General features: G+C 46.9%; 1 protein-coding gene across 1 annotated transcript in view; it reads left to right on the top strand.

Moving 5' to 3' along the window:
- Positions 1 to 13806, top strand: part of LOC126249450 (vitellogenin-like) — a gene marked incomplete at its 3' end in the record, with an annotated part of 380348 nt that overhangs the window by 340564 nt on the left and 25978 nt on the right. The gene's annotated exons all lie outside the window — the stretch shown is intronic.

Here is a 13806-nt window from a genome sequence, read left to right as displayed (position 1 = left end):
AACAACTGCGCCAGACACTTGTTGTCTTACATAGGCGTTGCCGACCACAGCGCCTTACGCTGCCTGTTTACATATCTCTATATTTGAATACGCATGCCTATATCAGTTTCAGTGTACATCTGCATGTGTACTCCACAGGCCTCCTCACGGTGTATGACCGAGAGTACTCTGGCAGCGTAATCATCTTTCCCTTCTCCGTTCCATTCGCGAATGGCGAGTGGGAAGAATGGTTGTTGATGAACCTCCATACGAACTCTAATTTCTCTGAATTTTCCGTTATGGTCATTTCGCGAGACATATGGGGGAGGAATGAATATGTTGCCCAACCCTTCTTCGAACGTACATTCTCAGAATTGCAACAGTAGGCTTCTCCGTGATACACTACGTTTCTCTCCGTAATGCTGACGAACACGAACGAAAATTTTCCGCTCTCATTTGGATCTTCTATGTCTCTTTCGTTAACCCTACGGGTTTCGTTTACAAAATGAGTATCTTCTCCCGTTGTTCACAATGTGAACAGCAAGTTTCACACCTATCCCGTCAGACTGGTTTAATAAGGTTTTAATGCTTCACGTGTTATGTATAGTCTCCCCCGTGTTGATTACAACACAACGTTCGCACAAACATGTGAAACTGTCAGGAAATTCCTTCTTTGGTTTGTTGTTCAACTGGCACTTCACATTCACAACTTTTTCGGTCTTGGTAAACGAACGCAGACCCATGCTGCATTTTGTCGTTTTGTGGTAGATTCGCATTTATAACACCAAGTCCCGTCACCCACAATGTTTTTTTCCAGAAAATAATTGCCCGCGTTTCGCATTTCAACAAGTTGCGGCAGGCGTCCATGTGTCGTTTTTGTTCAGGAGTCAAGGTGTGCGGGACAAACTTTGCACACACTTCTCTCTTCTTCAAAACTTTTTGGAGGATGTCTTGGAAACTTGATCTAGAGGTGTGACTTCATTGCGATTTGTGACGCACCAGCGTTGACATTCTACGGTCGCACATAAACTTCTTAAAACTGCCTGCTCACAATTGACTGGTCGCATGCACATCTGCTGTTTACAGTAGTTAGTTCATGCTGCTACCGTAGTTCCTGTGCTGACGTCGCTTATACGCCAGGAATAAATTCAATTTGGGAACTTTATGGACTGGTGGTGTAGGATAAACCTACCTAACTTCGTGATATTGAGAACTATGAATGAAAAATTAAAGAAATTCTCATTGTAGAAATTGTGTATTTTACGTGTAAGAGACCAATGCAGATTGCTCTAATAATCCATTTAGGAAATGAAAAACTCTTGAAGTTATAAAATGTTGTTAACAAAATGAGCATGCTACCTAACTTCGTTATTGTGTACCTATTTACTTAACTCCGTGATAGTGTGCATAATTCCATGAAAATTTTCTTTTGCTTTGTTGAAGTTCATTTAACACTTAGCATTCATTTTCAGCATCGGTGTCACTTTCACTAACATTCGCAAAAATATTACACATGAATATTATAGCATCAATTGAATCAATAAGCTAACAACTGTCACGGAACCATAGCAGACAAAAACAATACTGAGTCCAAGCACTTCTATTCTTTCCATAGGTGTAGCACTCTTTATAAGTGGCGCTAATTTCCTTTGTTGTGTGACTTCTACTTTTCCTTACACACTGATTTCAATGCGCTACAATGGTTAGTAGATTATTCATTTAACGTTCAAGCTGAATCTTATTTCCTCCATTTGTATTAAACTGAAGCGCCAAAGAAACTGGAATAGGGATGCGTATTCAAATACAGAGATATGTAAACGCAGAATACGGCGCTGTGGTCGGCAACGCCCATGTAAGACAAGTGTCTGGCGCAGTTGTTAGATCATGGCAGGTTATCAAGATTTAAGTGAGCATGAACGTGACGTTATAGTCGTGGCACGGACGATGGGACGCAGCATCTCCAACGTAGCGAAGAAGTGGGGATTTTCCCGTATGACCATTTCTCGAGTGTACCGTGAATATCAGGAATCCAGTAAAACATCAAATCTCTGACATTGGTGTGGCCGGAAAAAGATCCTGCAAGAACGGCATCAACGATGACTGAAGAGAAGCGTTCACCGTGACACAAGTGCAGCCCTTGCGCAAATTGGTGCAGATTTCAATGCTGGGCCATCAACAAGTGTCAGCGTGGGAACTGTGGAACGAAACATCATCAACACGGGCTTTCGGAGCCGAAGGCCCACTCGTGTAGCCTTCATGACTGCACGACACAAAGCTTTAGTCTCGCCTGGGCCCGTCAACACCGACATTGGATTGGTGATGACTCGAGACATGTTGCCTGGTCGGACGAGACTCGTGTAAAATTGTGTCGAGCGTATGGACGTATACGGTTATGGAGACAACCTCATGAATCCATGACCCAGCATGTCAGCAGGGGACTGTTCAAGCTGGTTAAGGCACTGTAATGGTGCGGGGCGTATGAAGTTGGACCCCTGATACATCAAGATACGACTCTGACAGTTGACACGTATGTAAGCATCCTGTTTGATCACCAGCATCCGTTCATGTCCATTGTGAATTCCAACGTACTTGGGCAATTCCAATAGGACAAAGCGACACCCCAAACGTCCAGAATTGCTGCAGAGTGGCTCCAGAAACACTCTTCTGAGTTCAAAGACTTCCGCTGGACAGCAAACTCCCCAGACATGAACATTATTGAGCATATCTGGGATGCCTTGCAACATGCTGTTCGGAAGAGATCTCCACCCCCTTATACTCATACGGATTTATGGACAGCCCTACAGGATTCATGGTGTGAGTTCGATCCAGCGCTACTTCTGACATTAGTCGAGTCCATGTCACATCGTGTTGCGGCAGTTCTGCGTGCTCGCAGTGACCCTACACAATATTAGGCATGTGAACCAGTTTCTCTGGTTCTTCAGTGTATGAAATTATCTAACTTAGCTTCCAGTTCACTCGTAAACGCAATCGCTCTACCCATTTTGCCAGTGGTCATATTGTTTTTGTCACCATCACTGTGGTCTACATAGTCTTTCAAAGTACTCCATGGAATGGAGACGTTAAAAAATGGTTAAAATGGCTCCAAGCACTATGGGACTAAACATCTGAGGTCATCAGTCTCCTAGACGTAGAACTACTTAAACCTAACTAACCTAAGGACATCACACACATCCATGCCCGAGGCGGGATTCGAACCTGCGACCGTAGCGGTCGCGCGGTTCCAGACTGTAGCGCTTAGAACCGCTCGGCCACCTCGGCCGGCGAATGGAGACGTGTTTAGCAGCTGTGTATATCGACTACATTTCTTCCAAAAGCCTCTGAAGTGCTCCAAAAAGAACTGGATTCAGTAATAAGATTAGAAGTATGTTGCACTGGTAATATAACTACATATAAACGTGTGACTGATTACTTGAACAAGTTATATTACTGAGCTTGTATTGCAGAATCAGCACGGCAAACCACGTATTTCCCTTCAAGTAACAAACAATAAACATCAGAATTTATTCCCGCCTAGAATGTCTTTCCCGTGCGCAAATATTTCTGCCATCCATTTACATCAGTTGGAATCGTGCGTAAAAGGCTTACCTTTTTGCGTCTGCTATCAAGAAATAAAATATGTTACGGAGTTAGGTAGGTTTACTCCATATTGCGTCGTCTCCTTACTGGTAACTGCACGTATCATCTAGAGTGATTATTTGTCTGTTAGATAGCGCTTCAGTTTACGGAGCTGAGGTGTTCAGTAATACATCGTTGTTATTGTAATATAAGATTAATAAAGCACTCGCCAGTAAAAAGTTACTTATTGAGGGATTTAACAGACTCTCATACGACTTTCATAAAGCACCACAAAGCCGAAGTATGACGGCAGCGAAGCGCGGTCGTTGCGGAGGATGTGGAAGTGAGCACTTTGAAGACCCGGCCTTACGGATTCAGCAGCCAATCAGGCGGAGACTGGCGCCTCAGCGGCAAGTAGGAATGCGATGGCCTTGTTTGTGTCGCTATCCAGGACAGCCAATCTACTTTTATTCTCTTTCCCTGGGGGCCAACTGCAGAAGTTCCTGCCGCCGCGCGAACTCCTCCACTTAAACCCTGCGGTGGAACTCCGACTCTGTCATTACTTTTAAATGGCCAGATCATACTGATATAGTTTGACTTTACTACTTATCTGGATGAAACCCTCTCCTACTTGACTTAGCCTACGAACTTATCCAGTGGAGAGAATGCGAATGAATAATCTCAATGAAACTCTTTGCTTGAACTGCTGCTAACTATCTGGGTGGACCTCTTTTGCTTCTATTTATATTCGAGATAAAACACGAAAAGACTAATTTCTTGGTAGCAGATAAGTTTGAATCGTAGTAAGAGTAGAAAGCTCACTGTCAAATACACAATACACATTTATTACAGACTACATGTTCTTCAAGCATATACATATCGGGGCCATGTACTCGCAACAGTGTTCAAAAGGGGGAAGAAATTCTACGTAAATTGGAGCATTGGAAGGATGGAGAGAATCCCAGAGAGGCCATGGCAGATTATAACAACAAGTTTACCAAACACGAATTGCGTCAAGGCAAGTTCACAGGACTTGGTCAGATAATTGATCATCGTGACAAATAAATAAAGTACACGCAATAATATCTCTCCAAAAAGAACATAAAGTCTATAAATTTCATATTGTATGGATATATATGTAATTGTTCAGGAGAGATTTTTGTTGGCTCAAAATATGTTTATGAAAACAGATTCTGTGTCTTGAAAAGACCCACTTGGTGATCCGATCGGCGTTATCAAAGCCATGTTCCGGAAATGAAAAACAATCGCGACTCATTCGATAAATATAACCTATGAACTATAAGCATGTTTATCAATGGATAAAACAAAAGATATGTGGTATGTGCCAGGAACTATGCTCAGTTTCAACACATGTGATCGTCAGCTATATGACGAGTGATTAAAGTTCATAAACGAAAAGTTAGTTACCAATTAAGCTACGTAAACACTTGGTCGAGCCACCAAGGACAACGGTTCAACCCCGCGTCCGGCCATCCTTCTTTAGGTTTTCCGTGATTTCCCTAAATCGCTCCAGGCAAATGCCGGGATGGGTGCTTTTCAAGGCCGATCTGCTTTCGGCAGTTTTGAGACGAGTACGCCTTATTTGTGGTGTCGCCTGTTGTGCTGTTTCCGAGCGTTTGTTTGTTTGTTTTCTTCCGTGTAGCGGCTTGTTTTCGTGTTAGAATTCACCGACCATCAAGGCGCTTTCCTATCAACAAGCCACGATTAAATTAAAGTTTCTTTTCGAACATGAACAATCCAAATCCCATGAAGTTAACAGTTTATACGGGACGAAATGCGGCGCCCGCCCCAGGATGATTCGGAATTCATTTTTCGATCCTTAGTGCCACTGTGTACAACGGCTGGTGAATGGAGAGCTATGCGCCAAGGTTTTGCGGCGCCATGCTAAGGATCTCAAGTTCAGATACTCTGACGGCCATATAGGAGCTGTCGAGGTTGATTACGCAGACTTTGGCCTCCGAAAAGTGCGAGTTTTCGAACTCCCGTTTGAAGTGCCGTCGGCTGTTGTGGTGGCCGCTTTTAAACTTTACGGCAGTTTCATCGGTCACGTTGCTGAATTGTCGAAGACGTTCGAAACATACCGTGTCCTCAACAATGTCCGGCACATAAAAATTGAAAATTCGAAATTTTTGGTAAATGACTATGAGATCAAACTGCTGAGGTCATCGGTTCCTAGGCTTGCGCACTGCTTGATCTAACTTAAACTAAGTTACGCTAATGACAACCCAACACACACACCCATGCCCGAGGGAGAACTCGAACCTCCGACGGGGGGAGCCGAGCGAACCGTGTCAGCCGGCCGCTGTGACCGAGCGGTTCTAGGCGCTTCAGTCCGGAACCGCGCTGCCGCTACGGTCGCAGATTCGAATCCTGCCACGGGCATCGATGTGTGTGATGTCCTTAGCTTAGCTAGGTTTAAGTAGTTCTAAGTCTAGGGGACTGATGACCTCAGATATTAAGTCCCATAGTGCTCAGAGCCATTTGAACCATTTGAACCGTGTCAAGACGCCCCAGAGTGTCCATCCTTGTAAATGAGCGGCGATCCTTCGAAGAAGGAACGAACAACGACACTGAAAGCGAACTTCCCGGAGGAAAATCTCTACGGATGTTAATCGGGGTTTCAGTTGTCCATTGACAGCCACCGAAGCTTGGATACCCGTAAACAAATTAGAGAAGACTCTTTTCGTGTCAGTAGTGAACCCAACGGCTTCCAGTATCTCGACATATTGCAGAGATCGTGAACAACTAAATTAAAATGTATCCATAGATGATGATAATTTCTTGTCGCTCAGTGGCCCAATACAATTATCTCGACTAGCTGCCACTTCGTCCAGTTACGTGTCCCTAATATACGTCAGTTACCCAACTGGGGAAAGGGACCTACAGTTTAACATCGTTGAGAGGTAAAGTCTACATTAAAAGCAGAGCGAAAATTTCCATGGTCCGACCTGTATTTGATCCCGCCGTCCCGCGCTCTCTAGGTTTCCATGCACACGCTTTTCCGCTGTTTTATGCTACCCTCCCCCTTTTTGTAAGTGCCATACCGATTTTTTTTAGAGAAATACTCACTTTTTTATTTACATATAATTTGATTAGAAAAAGCCAGAAAGGAACAATAGAGAAACTTATTTACAGTAAAACCTACTTTATAAGGTTCAAATGGCTCTGAGCACTATGTGACTTAACTTCTGAGGTCATCAGTCGCCTAGAACTTAGAACTAATTAAACCTAACTAACCTAAGGACATCACACACATCCATGCCCGAGGCAAGATTCGAACCTGCGACCGTAGCGGTCGCTCGGTTCCAGACTGTAGCGCCCAGAACCGCACGGCCACTCCGGCCGGCACTTTATAACGGAAGGAAGGGGAGTGGAGAAACAATCGGGGCTACATATCCGTCCCTCGGCGGAGCCTGAGGGCAGGCGTCGTAGTTGAGGCCTGGCCACAGTGCCCACGGACCTCTCCATGGCCGGATGCATAGGGAAGGTAGTTATGATGGGGTGAGGAAGACTTCTTTTCATTTTTTTGAATCCCAATTTAGGTGACATGGAAGGAGAGGGTAAGGTATCATGGTGCAGCCTTATGTGGGCTGCCTTGTGCAGCGAAAGATGCGATCGCCTTAGTGACGTCCTAGGAAGGTAGGGTCGAAAGACGGAGGTGCAGCGAGAAGAGCGAGAGGGGAAGTTATTGAGGGGTGTGGGTGGGGGGTGGGGTGGGAGTGAAGGTACAGCCATGACGCTCCAACTGGGAGGTCCGGGACATGAATACACCACACAAGTAGTTGGCAGACAGGACCGTCGCTCCAAGTCGGCGTGGGCGTTCTGTAACCTGCACCAAAAGCCGAGGCCCGATTTGTCGCCGTCACCGTATATATAGCTGAGCGCCCAACCTTGCATGCAGAGTATGGCGCTGGTTTTGGTAGCTAAGAAGTACATGCTCTCAGGAAAGATGTATGTTTGACGTTTAACCATGGTCGGCGAAATGCGAAGAAAGGAGGCGACCATCTTGCGACTTAGCTGCCAGACGTCAAGGGTTGATGGGCATCTGAGGCGGTGGATGTCATCGTTGAGGTGTTGACAGGCAGCACACAGTGCGGTTCAGCTAATCCAGTTGCATGTAACTTCTGTCGTGTTGCAATTTTGCCGTTGATAACCAAGTACCATGTTGCTGTAACGTGTGTGGGGAGGTAAACTTGGAGGATAAAGCGTCATGCATTCGACCAACGGACCACAGGATACTTCTGTACGACAATGTCGCTTGACACTCGATGTAGCAGAGTGAGATAGATGTATTTGGCCATAGGTGGACGTGTGGTCAGGAGTGCAGGATGCTCGTAGCTGAAGACCACAATAAAGGTCGCAATATGTGAAAATGAGATATGAATGTGACCAACTGGCACAGGTGGAAAGATGGATCCTGGGCTGAGGGTGTCCACCAAACTGCATGTAATGGATACCCCGGTCCAATCCTTTGCTTCCGCACTGTTCGCATTTACAGGGCATCAGCCCTGTGCTCTACTTTGAGCAGACCAAGTCCTCCCTCACGCGGGGAGAGGGTTAGCGTTTCATACCGGACTTTAAAGATAATAGCCGAAGGCTGCTTGAAAACGAAGTCAAGATGTGTGCGGTAAGGGTGGGACTTATTTAACATGCACCAGTTTCGGAGCAACACGTCGATTGAGATAGACCACCCGCTGAAGTGGATCGAGACGGCGAAGTGGATTGTTGTAGATCTTGCTGCGGACACACTGCAACACGCTCCGAAAATTAGTTGTCATCGAATGGAATGTATTGGGGGTGAAGGCAATTCCCAGGTACTTGATGGTCTGAACCCATGCGAAGGGTGCTAGTTTGGCATCAGGGAGGCTGCGTCCTAGTGCAGGGCTGCAGATGTATTCACATTCATCGAGCTGCCTGCCGCTGCCCCGTATTTCATGACTGCTTCAGTAGTCTGTCGTGTTTCCGCTCTGTTTCCGCGAACCAAAAGGAGTAGATCGTCGGCGTCTGTTCGAGAACAGCACGTGTGCTGTTGTAGCATGAGTCCCGTAGCATAGATTTGAGGTTCCCAATGAGGGGCTCCAGTTCGACGGCATAGAGCAGGGTTGATAGGGGCAGCCTTGTTGGATAGATCGTCGTATCAGAACTGGACTCGTTAAGTAACCATTGACTTGTATGTGGGAGCTAGAGCTGTCATAAATGCCATATATGACGTTGAGGAAGGAGATTGGGAAGTCCATTCGAGCCATGTCAGAGAACAGGAAACCGTGATTTACCTTATCATATGCGCTGACGAAGCCGACTGCGATCATAGCTGCCCAGAGCCGACACGTTGTAGCCAGTACTATCACACCGTGACATTCGCCGGTTGTTGTCTGCATATTCGCCTGTCCATTTGGGGTCATCTGTTATACTGAAAGGATGCTGGGAAGGAGGGGACTAAGGCGCGTCATCAAAATGAGGGCAAAGATTTTGGAGTCCACATTAACGAGGGTAAGTGGACGGTAGTCGTGGTTATCACACCACAGCGAGACTTATGTGTAAGAATGATGATGCCTCTGACAAACCTGAGAGGGATAACATGGCCCAGCGTGAAAATTTCTTGACACATACTGGTTCGCCTCAAGACCATTAATGTCTGAAAGACACGATAGAACTCTATAGGTAGACCATCCAGGCCGGGAGATTTGTTATGTGCACCCTTGTCTATGGTAGCCTCTACTTTGTCCCTGGTGATCAGTTCCATCAAATGGGTATTCACTCCACGAGACAAGATGTCACCAGTTGCTGCTACGTCGGCAGTCCCGGCGTCAGAGATATTCTGGTTGTGATCGGCGAAAGCGGTGACTATTGAAGATTGTTGAGTGAGAGTCTGTGCCTATAGTGTGACCAGCTGGATTATGATCTGTCGTCGTCGTCGGTCGTCGGTTGCGATATGATGCTTGGTAGATATCTCGTGGACCAGTGACTCCTGTAGTCGTGTTCTCATGGATCTCCATGTAGACGATATTAGGCCATCGTCACTATGCACAACTTAATCTGCTGCTGCTCCCTCATCAGGGTTTTCTGTAAGAAGGGCTTCACATACCCTAACCACCACTCTAAAATTCTGTAAGTCATCGTTCACAAGTGGTCCAAGTCTAGTTATGCATCGTTGATATACTGTATCCTGTTGATGTGTGATGTTCATGTTCCTCAGCGTACGACTGCGCCAGACTGCTTGTAATTTGACTCGTGCAATGTATGCACTGTGGTCTGAGAAAACCAGCGGCCTCAATTCAGCGTCTTGAATATCAGATGCTAGTTCCCGAAGATGTAAATTATATCAAGCAGACTTTCCAAATGGTTTGTTTGATAAGTGGGGCCATGGGCATTGCCAAACGTCTGTTCTCATGTGTCGCTGAGCCGAAGTCTCAAACTATCATGTGGTGTTCTTGATAGCTGTTAAAGTAAGGCGCCTGATCTTTCTGTTGCGAGACACAGTTTAAGGCGCCTCCAAATATGCAACTAGCATAGCTTCCTAAGAACAAGGAGGCAATGTCTTCAGTGTAGAATGTGGCTCTCTCAAATCAGTGGGTGGAAGGGGCATCGATTTCGATGATAAGCATGTCCATAGTGGTGAAGGTAATGCCTCGTGCTCTTGGGAGGAAGGTGAGATCCATGATGGGGATTCCTTCATGAACATATGCAGTCACTCCCCTGCCAAGAAGATCACCAACAGAAGTATTAAGTATGTACCTGGCAACGTGGGGCAGAGCAGTCAATTGTGCATGCTGTAGGAGTGAAATGTCAATCTGAGCTGGCCAGATAATATCTCGTAATAGTGGTAATTTCGGGGATGATCTGATGTGTTTGAAATTGATCATTGCAGTCCTGTAGGATTGGCTACGCAGTAAGGGGAGGTTTGCCCACCCGGTTGGCCGTGCGGTCTAACGCACTGCTTTCCGGGTGGGAAGGAGCGCCTGGTCCCCGGCACGAATCCGCCCGGCGGACTTGTGTCGAGGTCCGGTGAGCTGGCCAGTCTGTGGATGGTTTTTAGGCGGTTTTCCATCTGCCTCGGTGAATGCGGGCTGGTTCCCTTTATTCCGCTACACTATGTTGGCGGCTGCTGCGCAAACAAGTTCTCCACGTACGCGTACACCACCATTACTCTACCACGCAAACATAGGGGTTACATTCGTCTGGTGTGAGACGTTCCCTGGGAGGGTCCACTGGGGGCAGAACTGCACAATAACCCTGGGTTCGGTGGGGGGCGTCGAAGAGGTGAAGTGGACTGCGTTAGTCGTCGTGGGGTTGTGGACCAGAGTAGCTGCGGCGGGGACGGAGCCTCTCCGTCGTTTCTAGGCTCCCGGTTAACATACGATACAATACAAGGGGAGGTTCGGTATCACGTTGTAGATAATCGAGAGCGAACAAAGAGGTCATAGACCATCCCGTCCAGCATTCAGGGTTGAGCCTAGTTATGTTATGGTCGTGGCTGCCAGAGGCGCCGCCGTCGACTGGGGGTCAGGGAAGTGTGAAGTCCCGGCGAGTTATCTGTTCGCTCCCTTGGTACAGGGTTTTGGGCTGATGAAGAAGCGTCCAAAGTGATCGAAAGTGATCGACGTGGCCACAGGTTCGACAACCGCCTGTCTTGCCGTCAGGGTTGATGGCTGTTCGTTCGTGGGAGTCGGAGTCACTCGACTTCAGTCGACTCCTGCTCCTCGTTTGTAGCGAGGCGTCATCGGGAGGCGAGGCATCCTTATCGGAGACAATGCGACGTTCTGCGCTTAAGGCGCTTGGGTGACTGCTACTTCCGTGACTGGTCTTCCATGTCGGAAGATGGGAGTGAATCGAGTCGTTCTGGCACGAAGGCTGTCACCAGTACTATCGTTGATGCAAATTCCATCGGGTGGTAGGAATGAACTGTTTTCGCAGGCGGTGGTATCGCTGGTGTCGACACTGCCGTTTCTTGCTCTGAGGGTTGTGCAACGGTGGTATCGGTACATGCGATAATGGCGCCGGTACTAGGTTCAGGCTGCGAAGCGAAGTTCCAGGGGCGACGGGAGCTTACGCGGAGGAGACTGTGAGGGACGTCGGTTGTGGGGCGGGCGCCACGTCAGAGGCCGTCAGTTGTGTAATGCGACGCTGGAGACATTCTGATCGAACGGGCGCTTGCTTGTCGCATCCTGAACAAGCCCGCGGTTGGTCGTCGTAAATGAGGACCGCGCGGCAGCCGCTTATCTGGAGGTAGGATGGCACATCACGATGGAGGCCTATGGTTATCTGGGGGCCGCCGTTGAGAACCGGATATGTCCGAAACTGTGCCTACCGTTCTGCTACATGGCCGTGAACGGTGTCGTAAGGACGGAAGGCGTCCATGACGTCAGCCACAGGGAGTTCGAACGGCAGTTCAGAGTCCCGAACTGTTGGCATGCGTAATCCTGCGTGATCGACCGTCACCGGGCCGACGTCACCGTCGGCTTGGCAGAAACGGAGCCCCTGCTCCATATTTCGAAGGATCTCGTCGCAAGTCGCATCATCGGCGACTTTAACATACACCGTACTGCTCACTGTTGGTAAGTGGATGCCCACTAAGTCGAGCGCCTTTGGTCTTGTATGGTCGTTGCAGAACGTGAAACGGTGTGTTGATTTACGGCATATTTTCACCATTACTCTGGAGTACTAGACGGTGCGCAAATAACGGCCGCAGAAGGTAAACAGAACTAGCAGGCGCGCTCGGCAGGCGGAATACGGGATGGTCGCATTACTCGCCTGCTAAGGCCAGACTGTAGACCACCTGGCCCGAGAGCTGTAGTCGATAAAAGGAGTGAAACGTGATGAAAAGAGAAGAAACAGACTTACATCAATACGTAAGTAGAAAACAGTTTGAAGTGTTGCTGACATTACAGTCTAGTGTGCAAACATTTCTCGCAGCAAAAGTTTTGATTCTATATACAGAGTGTCGCAATAACATTTTTGATAATAGATTTTACTAGAAAATCTGGTTAAAACCTTTATAGAACGCACATTATTAGAAAGTATATGCCTGTGCAGCTATGATATTTAACACAAAATTTCGTTTTGACACAGAAGGTCTTTGACTTGTTATCATGAGCCAGTGCAGCCGTTCATGCGCTTTCAGTTATGGTTCAGACGTTCATCAGTAAGGGTTAGTTCTGTCATCTAGTTCGCGCTTTTGAAGTTATGTAGGTACTGTAATTCACAAACTTCCTGCAAGGACATTATTCAAAAAATGGTTCAAATCGCTCTGAGCACTATGAGACTTAACATCTGAGGTCATCAGTCCCCTAGAGCTTAGAACTACTTAAACCTAAGGACATCACACACATCCATGCCCGAGGCAGGATTCGAACCTGCGACCGTAGCGGTCGCGCGGTTCCAGACTGAAGCGCCTAGAACCGCTCGTCCACACTGGCCGGCGGACATTATTCGATTTACGACATATATAGGGTGATTTTTCTAAAATGGAGACAAACTGCAAGAAACGACGCCGCTGAGGATAAGGAGCAAAAAACGTCTTATGCACATGTGCCCAGAAATGCGTTCCAAGGCAGGTATATCTACTTGAATGTGGAAACAAAAGATCTTTGACAGTGTAAGTTGCAGTAATTGTAAGCACATCTGAGAACACATCAGGCAAGTGAAAATGTGTTGTCTGTACTAGTGTTTTAGCTCCATTGTCATGAAGCGGTCGCTAGTAATCCCCGCCCACACATTGAGGCTGAACTGCCCATAGTTCATTGGGACTATACCACGGAGATTCTTTGTAGAACATAGGTGAGTGTTTTAAGGTTTGACGATGCCGCCTCCAGTCAAGTTTGCCTTATCTGTGAATAGGATGGATGACATCACCGAATCAGTTGATGCATCCAGGCTACAAGGGATGCAACGTCATGCTGATAAGTGGGCTCATACTGCCAAGTTTTGTTTTGTTTTGTTGACTGTGTGTATGCGATAGGTATGGATCCAAAACTGAACACTGTGGGACTCCATCGTAATTTCTCTTTTGAACTTAATCAGTCGTAGATACATTTTCTTTAGACTTGCAACAACATTTTGTGTCACCACCGCTGTTTTACGTAACTAGTAACACAACTTTTAGTTGTGTGTTGGTTTATTGTAAGCAGTTCTCTTCCCTCGCTTTCCTACGCAATAGCATTCTATAACAGCTGACTCCCAGTAATTCACTCCATTCAAAAAACCTCCTTCAGCTTAAGCCAGGATTAAACG

This window comes from Schistocerca nitens, chromosome 3 (genome assembly GCF_023898315.1).
Source record: "Schistocerca nitens isolate TAMUIC-IGC-003100 chromosome 3, iqSchNite1.1, whole genome shotgun sequence".
NCBI lineage: Eukaryota > Metazoa > Arthropoda > Insecta > Orthoptera > Acrididae > Schistocerca > Schistocerca nitens.
This window is presented reverse-complemented; position numbering and strand designations above follow the sequence as displayed.